At 44.9% G+C, this 13,972-nt stretch overlaps 1 pseudogene; it reads left to right on the forward strand.

Annotated features, from left to right (window-relative positions):
- Window positions 1-502: 502 nt before the first annotated feature.
- LOC141041878 (pentatricopeptide repeat-containing protein At3g50420-like) lies at window positions 503-13,514 on the forward strand (annotated as a pseudogene).
- Window positions 13,515-13,972: the final 458 nt, after the last annotated feature.

A 13,972-nucleotide genomic window follows, 5' to 3' on the forward strand; every position in this document is an offset into this window, starting at 1 on the left:
GTGATTAAGTAATAAAATTGTATTAATTAAAATTATAATATGATCACTTAGTTTAGAATATGTATAAAAGTTCAGTATAAGAAATAGTTATTTTACATCGCCCCGGACCCCAAAATGATTTGGACAAACTCTACGTCACGACCCTTTCTTCCATTCCTCTCGCAATCAAGTGCATCCACTTTCCACAACATGGAGCGGGCGCCTGACCATCGATCGAATCCATCCATGATGACGGTGCTGCTACTAAAGGCATCCATGTTGTACCGCTTGTAACCCATTCTGGACTGGTCGTATTTACTGTGGCCCATGGCATGTCTCTTCTCCGTTTAATTTCCTCTCCTCCTCTCTCTATGGGTTCCATCGGGCGAGTGCGTTTGACACATGGGCTGGAACATATATATACTTTCTAAAGTGAAATGAAAAGCAATAGGCTGGAGAATGACAAGAATGCAAACTGAAAAAAAAAAACAAAGGTTCATCAGGCACTAAACACTGGTAAAAAATGGCCGAAATTACAGGCTCTGCTGTCAGTAGGCTCACGGTACCCACCATAACGATCATGTGTCGCAGAACCTATAACTCGGTCTCCCCCGCCACCGCCACCATTCAACCTGGACTGGAAGGGAATCACCCAGAACAGCCGCCGCCCAGTGCCGTGCCCAGAGCAAGCCAGAGGACCCTCTCCATGGCTCCACCACTGCCTCTTCACTGAAATGTTATGACCATCCAGCTCTTTGCTGTCCATATCATCGATAGTAGTCTCTCTCAACTGCCCGGTCGTGGATCTGAAAGTGACGTCCCAAAGCCAAACCCGCGGTGCATGTTTCTCCAGCATCATCTGCACCTGCTCAGGAACCAGCCCACACATACAGAGCAACCCAGAATGGTAAGCATGCATCTGCCAACCTTCCTTCCAATTCAACGACCAGTAAATAATAACATGGATTCCTTTACCACAACAATTCAAGTCATATATAGTTTGTTTGGTGCTACCGTAGCACATATCAGCAGCTTATAAACACGCAAGACAAGAGACTGGAAATCTGCACTTTGAATTCACCGTTGAGTAAAGGACGGAGAAAATCAGTAAATAATAACATGGATAATCCTGTTGTGTTTGGTTGGATCCCAATGGTACATCTCATATCAGGTGAACTAACTGCAGCAAACTACTAACTGAGAAGCAAGCAACTTCAATTGGCACGAAAGCAGAAAGTGGTTACCAACCAAGTGTGCCCCAAGGTTTGTGACCCTCCACTCATATCATATCACGTAATGTCTAAAAATATAAACCAGTTCATTGGTTGGATCCATCAACTAAATTTTCACCATAAATTAGTGAGTTGTTCTTCTGGAAGCCAAACAAGAGCAGCATTCTCAGGTCTGGAACACCGGCGTGCTGCTCTGCTAGATAAGCTCACGAGAATCTTCAAACATAGCAAAAACAGCGCATGAAGACTACAGCCGGCAATATCCAACAAAACGCGTGGGGTTTGTTTTCATAGGTGCTGACATCAAATGTTGCTTCAGAAGCTACCCGCGATCCTGAACGAATCACCGTCTCTTCTGGCATACGCAGCGATTTCATGTGCCAGTGCGTTGCATCTTCTCCCCACACTAGATATTCTGTACGTATGACGCAAAACCTACTAATGCAGATCTAATTTCTGTAACAGTCCAAACAGGGGTGATCTCCCCGGCGCATCAGCTTGGAGTTCCCGGCCAATCACCAGGCAATCCAGCTCCAGTACGACGTGACCTCTCTGTACAGGTTCGGCAGGGACTGCAGACCCATCAACGCATCACTGGGAAGCACGGTCCACTCCGCGGACGGCTACGAGCTCAAGGTGGAGGAGCTCACCGCTGAGCTCGCCCCAGTAAAAAGGTACCCCTTTTCCACTTCTCCTGCCATCTTCCAGTTTCTGCTTCTTAATTTCAGAACTTCAATTTGTTCACTGTGCACATAAAGGCTCAATGCTGCATTGCTGAAAACTAACAGTAAATTTTCATGTACTGAAGGCTCAATGCTGCATTGCTGATTAGATAAATATATTGTGTACATGAAGGCTTCATTTAGATAAATTCATTGTGCAAAGCTGCATTTCTAAATTTCATTCAATTTTCATGGCTGAACGAGTTCTGAACTTCAATTCGTTCACTGTGTATATGAAGGCTCTATAGCACATCAGGAGCAAGCAGCAGACCAGAGGTTTAATTTACAGTAGAGAGACAAATTCTTGTCTCTGTAGAGAAAGACGGGAAACACAAATTGACAGTAAATTGTCTCTGTGGCACATCAGGGGCAAGCAACAGACCATAAACAGTGTGTCCACCTTTTTAATTTATGCAGATTCAGATTTTTTAATTTATGCAGATTCAGATAAAGCATGTCCATCTTCTGATGTGCTGAATGTTCATCTCCTGTAGTTGTGGTCATGTTCTGATAATTTCAGTTAAAATTTTGATGGTGTTGTGGTCATGTTCTGATCATGGTGGAGTATTCCTATAGTTGCTGGGATATGAACTCTTCTGTTCTGAAGCTGAGGATGAACACTAACAAATTTTAGATGGACCAGGGTTGGGGGAAGTTTCAAAATCTGGGACTGTTTGTATTTTTCTTACATCCATGCACTGTTTTGTTGTTCTTGCATCAAGGGGATGCCTTCTCTTTGAAATAAAGTGATATGACTCCACAGACTTCCATTATGAAATAAAGTAACATGACTCCTTGAAATTTGGCCAATATGATAAGTGGCATATTACTCCAGTTAGCGACATATTTTCAGTGATATGGAATTTGGCCGATATGATAAGTGGCATATTACCCTTGGTTGCAAGCTGTTTAAATGGGTGCTGATGCTGTCTAAATGGCCATCAAGCAATATGATAAAAAAAGGAAATGAACTTAAAACGAGAGCAAGTATTGACTTAAAATGAGAAGATTAGCAAGATTAGGTGTGATGCAAACTACTCCAGTTAGCATGAAGATTAGAAGTTTGTACCATAACCAGAACTTAAAATGAGAGCAAGTATTGACTTGCTGATGTTTGAGCACACTAGTTAAGCATTGGTAACTAGAAATTTTCGTCCATACTTCTGTTGTGTTCTTCAATGCAAATTGACCAAGCTGGATACATGTCTCATGTTTAAGGATACATTTCACTTTTCTTTACTAATAACCATTTGGAATAGTATTTGAATACCTAAAGAACTGATTGTTATCGATCCTGAATATTCATTATTTAAACCATTCTGTTTTACAGTCTATTACATTCTTCTTCACAAATCTACTCCATAGGCAGTCCTTGATCACGCTTTTCTTCAGAACACATTCTGTTTTTTTTTGTTCAGAACACATTCTGAACAAAACATAGGTGGGTTATAACTATTATGTTTTTTGCTCTGAACACAATCATTCACATGTCGCCGATGATGATATGAGTTCAGTCCTTGATCCCACTTTTCTTGTGGCAGTCATCGGCAAACATGTTTCATTGCAGGCTACAATGTAAATGCTCACAAGTCACTCACAAGCTGGTAAATTTCACAACCATTAGACCAGGACTTGTCTGAAACTCTGAATCCAAAAAAAGCTTTAAAGCATGAATGTCGAATTGGTTTATCGTGATAATTTCTAAATTCTGGACCTCTGTCTTTTTTATTGGAAGCCCAAATTTCAGAAGCTTGGTTCTGAATCTCTACACAAATTTACCCACAACGTGCTGCTATAATGAAATTGAGTGAACTGAACGTATAGTAATTGCTTGAATTTTCAAATATACAATGAAATTGACGGCAACAACTCAGCGAACTGTATTCGCAAAAAAAAAAACTCAGCTAACTGAATTTTCAAATTGTCAGGATCAAAGAGTACTATCTCTCAGCAGCAGAGATGGGGGCGGGGATCCGGGCGTCGGAGTAGGTCACCACCAGCCGCAGGGGCAGCAGAGGCGTCGCCCACCCCACCGCCTGCAGCAGCCGGTGGCCGAAGCGGATCAGTGCGGAGACCAGCGTGGCAGAAGTGGGCGGCGGAATCGTGGGCGAAGTGGACCAGCGCCGCGTCGGTGGGCGAAGGAATCGGTGGCGGAGGTCCCGCTCGTGGGTGGGCGGCGGAGGCCCTCCTCGTGGGCGGGCGGCGGAGGTCCTGCTCCTGGGCGAGCTCATCAGCGGGATCAGGACCTGCTCGTGGGCGGTGCAGGACCTTCTCGGGAAGACGGCTGGCTGTGGCGACGCGCGGGCGACGGGCGGCTGGCCGTGACGATGCGCGGGCAACAGGCGGATGAGGAAGGAAGGAGACGGGGGCCATTTTCTTTAGAGCTTTGAAAGTACAAGGGCATTTTTGCAAAATGACCACTCTACTGCCTGCGCGAGAAAAATCTTGGGACGGAGGGAAAGGCAACGCTAGGCGCGGGCGCGCCGGCCCAAATTTGGGCCGATCGCGCCCTAGCCGTCAGATGCAGCCCCGCATAGATCCCTTCCCATCTTTTTTTTCATCATGGACAAGATTTGAGAAAAAACAAATAGGCACATGGCGGCCGCATCTCGCTGTCGCGTCGCGCTGCGCTCGTCCACCCTCCCATGTTTGCCTTCTCCGTTGACAGTTGTTGTCGTGCCCGCCGTCGACGCTCGTCGTTGAAGCTTGCAGTCGACGCTCGCAACAAAAACAGACTATGATGGTAGCAAAATTAGACTACGGTGGTAGCAAAAAATGCTTGCCGTCGAGGCTCGCCGCCGATGCTCTCCATCGAGGCTCGCAACAAAATTACCCAAGGTAGCTCTGCTTCCCTGCCCATTGGATCCTTTAAAAAATGTTGGTTCCAGCAAAAGCAGGCTACGGTGGTAGTAAAGATGTTTCCAGCAAAAATACTCTCAGATGAACAAATCTAAAAAAGGTTCATTGTAGCAAAAAGAAAAGACAGTTCCAGCAAAACAAATCACTGGTTCCAGCAAAAATTTCTCAGCAGCAAAAACACTAGTAGTTGATTGTAGCAACAAAAAAAGCCAGCTCCAACAAAAAATAATTATGGTTCCAGCTAAATAATCTCATCACAAAAAATATGTGTCGATTGTAGCAAACAAAAGAGCTACTTCCAGCAAAAATCATCGTCGAATGCAGCTCCTCGTCGCCGCAGTTGCAGCTCCACCAACATGGGGGTACAAATCTAGTAGCCGTCGATTGCATCAAGTCATGGCACCTCATCGCAGAAGCTCAGCCCCCCCCCCCCCAGCTGCATCCACTTCCTATCTCTGCACGCATGTGCTGCTGCTCTGCTCACGGCGCCGATGGCCGCCGAGGCCGGCACCGGTGGTGCCCTCGTAGCACCCATGGTGGCCTCATAGCACCCGTGGTAGTCACCCCGTCATCGCCGGCGACTGCATCTGAGCAGCCAAAAAGTAGGTGGGGAAGAAAGAGAGGAGATGCGTCTTGTGAGATAGAAATGAGTGGCTGAGAGTGTAGGGAAACATAGCATGCAATTTCAAAAAAATTCCTACGCTCACGCAAGATCTATCTAGGAGATGCATAGCAACAAGAGGGGGAGAGTTTGTCCACGTACCCTCGTAGACCGAAAGCGGAAGCGTTTGACAACGCGGTTGATGTAGTCGAACTTCTTCTCGTTCCGACTGATCAAGCACCGAACGTACGACACCTCCGAGTTCTGCACACGTTCAGCTCGATGACGTCCCTCAAACTCTTGATCCAGCAAAGTGTCGAGGGAGAGTTCCGCCAGCACGACGGCGTGATGACGATGATGGTGAAGTGATCCGCGCAGGGCTTCGCCTAAGCACTACGAAGATATGACCGGAGGCGTAAACTGTGGAGGGGGCGCCGCACACGGCTAACAATTGTTGGTGTGTCTTCTAGGTGCCCCCTCCCCATGTATATATAGATGCGAGGGGGAAGGGAGCTGCCTTGGGCGCCCCAAGTAGGAGGAATCCTACTTGGGGGCCCTATTCCTGTTCGCCCCCTCCCCCCCCCCCCCCCCCATTTCCTTTTACCGAAAGTGGGAAAAAGGGAAGAGAGGGAGGAGGAAGGAAAGGGGGCCGAACCCCCTCCTCCTTCTCCTATTCGGCCTCCTTCCTTAGGGGGGGCACCCCTTGTGGGCTGGTGTGATCCCCTCCTATGGCCCATAAGGCCCAATATTCCCCCGTTTCGGTAACACCCCCCCCCCCAGTACTCCGATATGTACCCAATACACCCCGGAACACTTTTGGTGTCCGAATACTATCGTCCTATATATCAATCTTTACCTATCGACCATTTCGAGACTCCTCGTCATGTCCGTGATCTTATCCGGGACTCCGAACAACATTCGGTCACCAAATCACATAACTCATATAATACAAAATTGTCATCGAACGTTAAGCGTGCGGACCCTACGGGTTCGAGAACTATGTAGACATGACCGAGACACCTCTCCGGTCAATAACCAATAGTGGAACCTGGATGCTCATATTGGTTCCTACATATTCTACGAAGATCTTTATCGGCCAAACCGTAATGACAACATACTTATTCCCTTTGTTATCGGTATGTTACTTGCCAGAGATTCGATCGACGGTATCTTCATACCTAGTTCAATCTCGTTACCGGCAAGTCTCTTTACTCGTTCCATAATGCATCATCCCGCAACTAACTCATTAGTCACTTTGCTTGCAAGGCTTCTTATGATGTGCATTACCGAGAGGGCCCAGAGATACCTCTCCGATACTCAGAGTGACAAATCCTAATCTCGATCTATGTCAACCCAACAAACACCTTGGGAGATACCTGTAGAGCATCTTTATAATCACCTAGTTACGTTGTGACATTTGATAGCACACAAGGCATTCCTCCGGTATCCGGGAGTTGCATATTCTCATAGTCGAAGGAATATGTATTTGACATGAAGAAAGCAATAGCAATAAAACTGAACGATCAATATGCTAAGCTAACGGATGGGAATGATGTGATGTCGTTCATCAAATGACAACACGTGTCTATGTTTAGGAAACTTAACCATCTTTGATTAACGAGCTAGTCTAGTAGAGGCTTACTAGGCACACGGTGTTTTTTCTATGTATCCACACATGTATCAAGTTTCCGGTTAATACAATTCTAGCATGAATAATAAACATTTATCATGATATAAGGAAATATAAAATAACAACTTTATTATTGTCTCTAGGGCATATTTCCTTCAGTCTCCCACTTGCGCTAGAGTCAATAATCTAGTTCACATCGCCATGTGATTTAACACCAATAGTTCACATCTTTATGTGATTAACACCCATAGTTCACATCGCCATTTGACCAACACCTAAAGGGTTTACTAGAGTCAATAATCTAGTTCACATCGCATGATTAACACCCAAAGAGTACTAAGGTGTGATCATGTTTTGCTTATGAGAGAAGTTTAGTCAACGGGTCTGCCACATTCAGATCCGTATGTATTTTGCAAACTTTTATGTCTACAATGCTCAGCTTGGAACTACTCTAGCTAATTTCTCCCACGTTCAATACGTATCTAGAGTGAGACTTAGAGTCATCTAGATCACTGTCAAAGCTTCCATTGACGTAACTCTTTACGACGAACTCTTTATCACCTCCGTAACCGAGAAACATTTCCTTAGTCCTCTTTAAGGTAACTAAGGGTAACTTTGACTGTTGTCCAGTGATCTTTTCCTGGATCACTATTGTACCCCCTTGCCAAACTCATGGCAAGGTACACAACAGGTTTGGTACACAGCATGGCATACTTTATAGTACCTATGGCTGAGGCAAAGGGAATGACTTTCATTATCTCTTTATCTTCTGCCGTGGTCGGGTTTTGAGTCTTTACTCAACTTCACACCTTACAATACGGGCAAGAACTCCTTCTTTGACTGATCCATTTTGAACTCCTTTCAAAATCTTGTCAATGTATGTTCTCATTGAAAGTTTTATCAAGTGTCTTGATCTATCTCTATAGATCTTGATGCCCAATATGTAAGCAGCTTCACCAAGGTCTTTCATTTAAAAATTCTTATTCAAATATCCTTTTATGATATCCAGAAATTCTACATCATTTCCAATCAATAATATGTCATCCACATATAATATCAGAAATGCTACAGAGCTCCCACTCACTTTCTTGTAAATACAGACTTCACCATAAGTCTGTATAAAACCATATACTTTGATCACCTTATCAAAGCGTATATTCCAACTCCAAGATGCTTGCACCAGTCCATAGATGGATCGCTGGAGTTTGCACACTTTGTTAGCACCTTTGGATCGGCAAAACCTTTTGGTTGCATCATATACAACTCTTATTTAAAAAATCCATTAAGGAATGCAGTTTTGACATCCATTTGCCAGATTTCATAAAATGTGGCAATATGATTCAGACAGACTTAAGCATTGCTACGAGTGAGAAAATCTCATCGTAGTCAACACCTTGAACTTGTCAAAAACCTTTTGCGACAAGTCGAGCTTTGTAGATAGTAACACTACCATCAGCGTTCGTCTTCCTCTTGAAGATCCATTTATTCTCAATGGCTTGCCGATCATCAGGCAAGTCCACCAATGTCCACACTTTGTTCTCATAGATGGATCCTATCTCAGATTTCATGGCCTCAAGCCATTTATCAGAATCCGGGCTCATCATAGCTTCTTCATAGTTTGTAGGTTCACCATGGTCTAGTAACATGACTTCTAGAACAGGATTACCGTACCACTTTGGTGCCAATCGTGCTCTGGTTGACCTAAGAGGTTCAGTAGTAACTTGATCTGAAGTTCCATGATCATCGTCATTAGCTTCCTCTCCAGTTGGTGTAGGCATCACAGGAACGGTATTCTGTGATGAGCCACTTTCCAATTCGAGAGAAGGTACAATTACCTCATCAAGTTCTACTTTTCTCCCACTCATTTCTTTCGAGAGAAACTCCTTCTCTAGAAAGGATCCATTCTTAGCAACAAAGACCTTGTCTTCGGATCTGTGGTAGAAGGTGTACCCAACAATTTCTTTTGGGTATCTATGAAGATGCACTTCTCCGATTTGGGTTCGAGCTTATCAGGCTGAAGCTTTTTCACATAAGCATTGCAACCCCAAACTTTAAGAAATGATAGCTTAGGTTTCTTGCCAAACCACAGTTCATACGGTGTCGTCTCAACGGATTTAGACGGTGCCCTATTTAACGTGAATGCAGTTGTCTCTAATGCATAACCCCAAAACGATAGTGGTAAATCGTTAAGAGACATCATAGATCGCACCATATCTAATAAAATACGGTTACGACATTCGGACACACCATTACGCTGTGGTGTTCCACATGGCGTGAGTTGTGAAACTATTCCACATTGTTTTAAATGAAGGTCAAACTCGTAACTCAAATATTCACCTCCGCGATCAGATCGTAGAACTTTATTTTCTTGTTATGATGATTCTCCACTTCACTCTGAAATTCCTTGAACTTTTTAAATGTTTCAGACTCGTGTTTCATTAAGTAGATATACCCATATCTTCTCAAATCATTTGTGAAGGTCAGAAAATAACGATACCCGCAGCGATCCTCAACACTCATCGGATCACATACATCAGTATGTATTATTTCCAATAAGTCATTAGCTCGCTCCATTGTTCCGGAGAATGGAGTTTTAGTCATCTTGTCCATGAGGCATGGTTCGCAAGTATCAAATGATTCATAATCAAGTGATTCCAAAAGCTCATCTGCATGGAGTTTCTTCATGCGTTTTACACCAATATGACCTAAACATCAGTGTCACAAATATGTTGCAATATCATTATCAACTTTGCATCTTTTGGCATTAATATTATGAATATGTGTATCACTACGATCAAGATTCAATAAACCATTTGCATTGGGTGTATGATCATAGAAGGTTTTATTCATGTAAACAGAACAACAATTATTTTTCTGACTTAAAATGAATAACCATATCGCAATAAACATGATACAATCATATTCATGCTCAACGCAAACACCGAATAACATTTATTTAGGTCCAGCACTACCAGAAGGTAGAGGAAGTGTGCGATGGTGATCTTATCAACCTTGGAATCACTTCCAACACACATCGTCACCTCGCCCTTAACTAGTCTCTGTTCATTTTGCAACTCCTGTTTTGAGTTACTAATCTTAGCAACTGAACCGGTATCAAATACCCTGGGGTTATTATGAACACTAGTAAAGTACACATCAATAACATGTATATCAAATGTACCTTTGTTCACTTTGCCATCCTTCTTATCCGCCAAGTATTTGGGGTAGTTCCGCTTCCAGTGATCATTCCCTTTGAAGTAGAAGCACTCATTTTCAGGCTTAGGTCTAGCTTTGGGCTTCTTCACGGGAGTGGCAATTTGCTTGTCATTCTTCTTAAAGTTCCCTTTCTTTTTCTTTGCCATTTTTTTTTGAAACTAGTGGTCTTGTTAACCATCAACACTTGATACTCTTTCTTGATTTCTACCTTCGCTGATTTCAGCATCGCGAAGAGCTTAGGAATCTTTTCCGTTATCCCTTGCACATTATAGTTCATCACGAAGTTCTAGTAGCTTGGTGATAGTGACTAGAGAACTCTGTCAATCACTATCTTATCTGGAAGATTAACTCCCACTTGATTCAAGCAATTGTAGTGCCCAGACATTCTGAACACATCCTCACTAGCTGAGCTATTCTCATCCATCTTGTAGGCAAAGTACTTGTCAGAGGTCTCATACCTCTCGACACGGGCATGAGTCTGAAATTCCAATTTCAGCTCTTGGAACATCTCATATGCTCCATCGCGTTCAAAACGTTTTTGAAGTCTCGGTTTCTAAGCCGTAAAGCATGGTGCACTAAACTATTATGTAGTCATCATACCGAGTTTGTCAAACGTTCATAACGTATGCATCTGCTCCTGGCTGTGGCGACGCGCGGGCGACGGGCGGCTGGCCGTGACGATGCGCGGGCAACAGGCGGATGAGGAAGGAAGGAGACGGGGGCCTTTTTCTTTAGAGCTTTGAAAGTACAAGGGCATTTTCGCAAAATGACCACTCCGCTGCGTGCGCGAGAATAATCTTGGGACGGAGGGAGTATATATGGAAACAATATAATAAACGTTAAATAAAGTAAATGTCCATTAATGCTGTTGTAGCAAAAAAACTCAAATAATATAGGCTGTAAAAGGATCAATTAAAATCACAGAAAGTAACTCTAAATAACACACGGGAGGAGATGAAGCAAACAAATTAAGTTATTAAGACAATGAGAGAATACACGGCGAAGTAAAAGTGAGTAAAACAAACACCCCCCTTGCCCCCGCGTCGCTCCAACAGGGGCGACACCGGCGGCCAACCCTAGCCACCGCTGGCGGCTTCACCTCCCCCGCCTCTCCTCCTCGTCGCCACCGGAGGGGCCGCCGGTGCACCGCGCGGCTACCTAGGATGGTGGCGGCGAGGATCTAGTAGCATCGGTCTTCCTCGAGGTGCCTTGCATCCATGGCAGCGGCCATGGCTGGTGGGCCGGCGCCTGCTTCAGCGTGTAGCGTCCGGTGGTGCTGGCCGTCCTCCTCGGACATGGGGTGGCGAGGGGGCGGCAGGTGGTGAGGGCCCCTTCGGCGGCGGTCGTTTCTTACGCGGCGCACCGTGGGTGCACCTGGGGTGTAGAAAAACCACTCGCTTTTATAAAGTTATTTTACTCCCTCTATTTCAAAAGATAAGGTGCAGTTACTGTGTCGATGGATACATGTACTATATTGATGCGACAAATGCAAACGCGGCACTTCTATTTTCTAGATGGTGAGAGAGTGTGCGGGAATGATTTGGTTTATAGACCGGTTGCTACCTATGATTTTAAAAGTTATTGACTTGATCAAAATCATGAATCAAATTCAAAATTGAATACCTCAATTATATGAAAAAACTTAAAAATTAAGAGGGATAGTAAATTTAAAAAATTGAATGAGAGAGCTTCTTGAAATTTTTTTGATCCGGTAAAAATCGAATCACTCAATTTAAATTGGAGATCCCAGTTGATTGCAGCTCCTTAATAAATTGTTGACTAGTCAAAATTGGATGACACAATTCTAAATTGTAGACCTAATTAAATGCGAGGCCTTAAAAATTAGAGAACATGATGCTATAGTGCTATGGAGGATATTAGACTTTAATGGTAATTCAGAATTGTAATATGGCAAAGTAGTAAGACTCTATCGACCAAAATTAAGGTGGACTAGACACTCAGCATAGACATCTTCACAAAAAAGACGAACATCATTTGTCTCTGATTCCTTGGATCCCACTGCATGTCACTGTCTATGCTCGCGGCCGGGCTCCGCGCCACCGCGCCCAGCCTCTGCGCCGCCGGCGCGCTGCGCGAAGGCCGCGCTCGGCTTCCGCACCAGCGGCATTGTGCCAACCGCCGTGCTGCAGATGTACCCTGAGCGCGGGGCGCCGCAGGACGCCAACCAGGTGTTCGACGAAATGGCGACGCGGGACGTGGTCGCATGGAACTGTGCGGTGCACTGCAGCGTGCGGTCCGGCTACCTCGAGCGTGCTTTGGGGTAATTGTGCAGCATGGGGAGGGGGGGCACTTCTGCAGCATGGTGATGGGTGGGCTAGCATCCTCCGAGAGCACGCTCTCGTCGGTGCTCAATGGGTGCACACGCCCCAGGGATAGCCGCGGGGGCAGTGTGCTGCACGGCTGGGTGGTCAAGTCGGAGGAGCTTGATCCTGATACACCGCCGCAGAATGCGCTGCTTGGCATGTACGCAGCTGCTGTGATCTGGACACCTAACTTGGTGTCATTGGATACTCTGATTGCTGGGTTTTGTGGTACCACAGATGGATGGAGTGCCATGGAGGCTTTTGTACGGCTCAAGGATGCGCGGTTTGGCAAACCCGTTGCCCCTTATGAGTATACATTTGTAGCTATGGTGTCTGCTGCTTTACCTGCAATGCGTGGTGGAATGCCACTTCATGCTGAAGTGGTCAAAGCTGGGCTTGAGACCAGTGTATTCCTAAGCAATACACTGATCAATATGTATTTTACAAACTGGGATCCGGGCTCAGCATGACAGCATGCATTTTGTTCGATTCCCTTCCGGAGAAAGATGTGATTGTGTGGACAGAGATGGTTGCGGGCAATTCTTCGTTGGGCGAAGCTGGATTGGCCTTGGAGTACTTTGTTAGCATGCTTCAGGAAGGGTACAAGGTTGACGGCTTCTCTCTGAGCTGTGTTTTGAACTCCACAGCAGAGTTTGCAGGTCTTAAGCAAGGAGAGATGCCCCATGCTCAAGTGGTAAAAAGTGGTTATGAGGGGAGCATGTGTGCCTCCGGAAGCCTGCTTGATATGCATGCTTGAAATGGTGCTCTCCAACATGCCCATCTGGTGTTCTACACCATACCAAAGCGAGACTTGAAGTGTTGGAGCTCCCCATTTGCCAAGAAACTTCCTGAACTATGGAGAATTCTGCTACGCTGAACAGGCACTAGCGCAAGCCACAGATGATATGTCCACACATGTATTGCTTTCAAACCTTTATGCTGCTGCAGGAAAATGGGACGTTGTAGGTAAAATTAGGAAACAGGTCAGAGGGGTGATGGCTGAGAAGGAACATGGGCTGAGCTGGATTGAGATTAAAAAAAAAACGATTCATGTGTTCTCTGCAAATGATGAGTGTCACCCACTCTCAGATAGATGACTGCCGTGGCGAGCTGCTTAGACCTAAGGGAAATATGGAATTGTTGTATAGTAGCTCTGAAAATGAATTGCTGTTAAGTGGCTAAGTTGCCATGAATAGGGTAGCGATCTCTACCTTATATTCAAAAAATGGCCGTGAAGGCCAGGTGAAAATACAGTCAAGGACCTAGGTCTCAGTCTTAGTCCAAAGGCAACAAAGACAACAGGAAGAAAGCGAAGAACAAAATTGCGAAAATCAAAAGACAAAAAAGCCAGAACAACGCTCCCGTCTATCTAAACTAAAACCTCTGAAACGACATGCCCAGGCTCCAAA

The sequence above is a fragment of the Aegilops tauschii genome, chromosome 2 (assembly GCF_002575655.3).
Source record: "Aegilops tauschii subsp. strangulata cultivar AL8/78 chromosome 2, Aet v6.0, whole genome shotgun sequence".
Classification (NCBI taxonomy): domain Eukaryota; kingdom Viridiplantae; phylum Streptophyta; class Magnoliopsida; order Poales; family Poaceae; genus Aegilops; species Aegilops tauschii.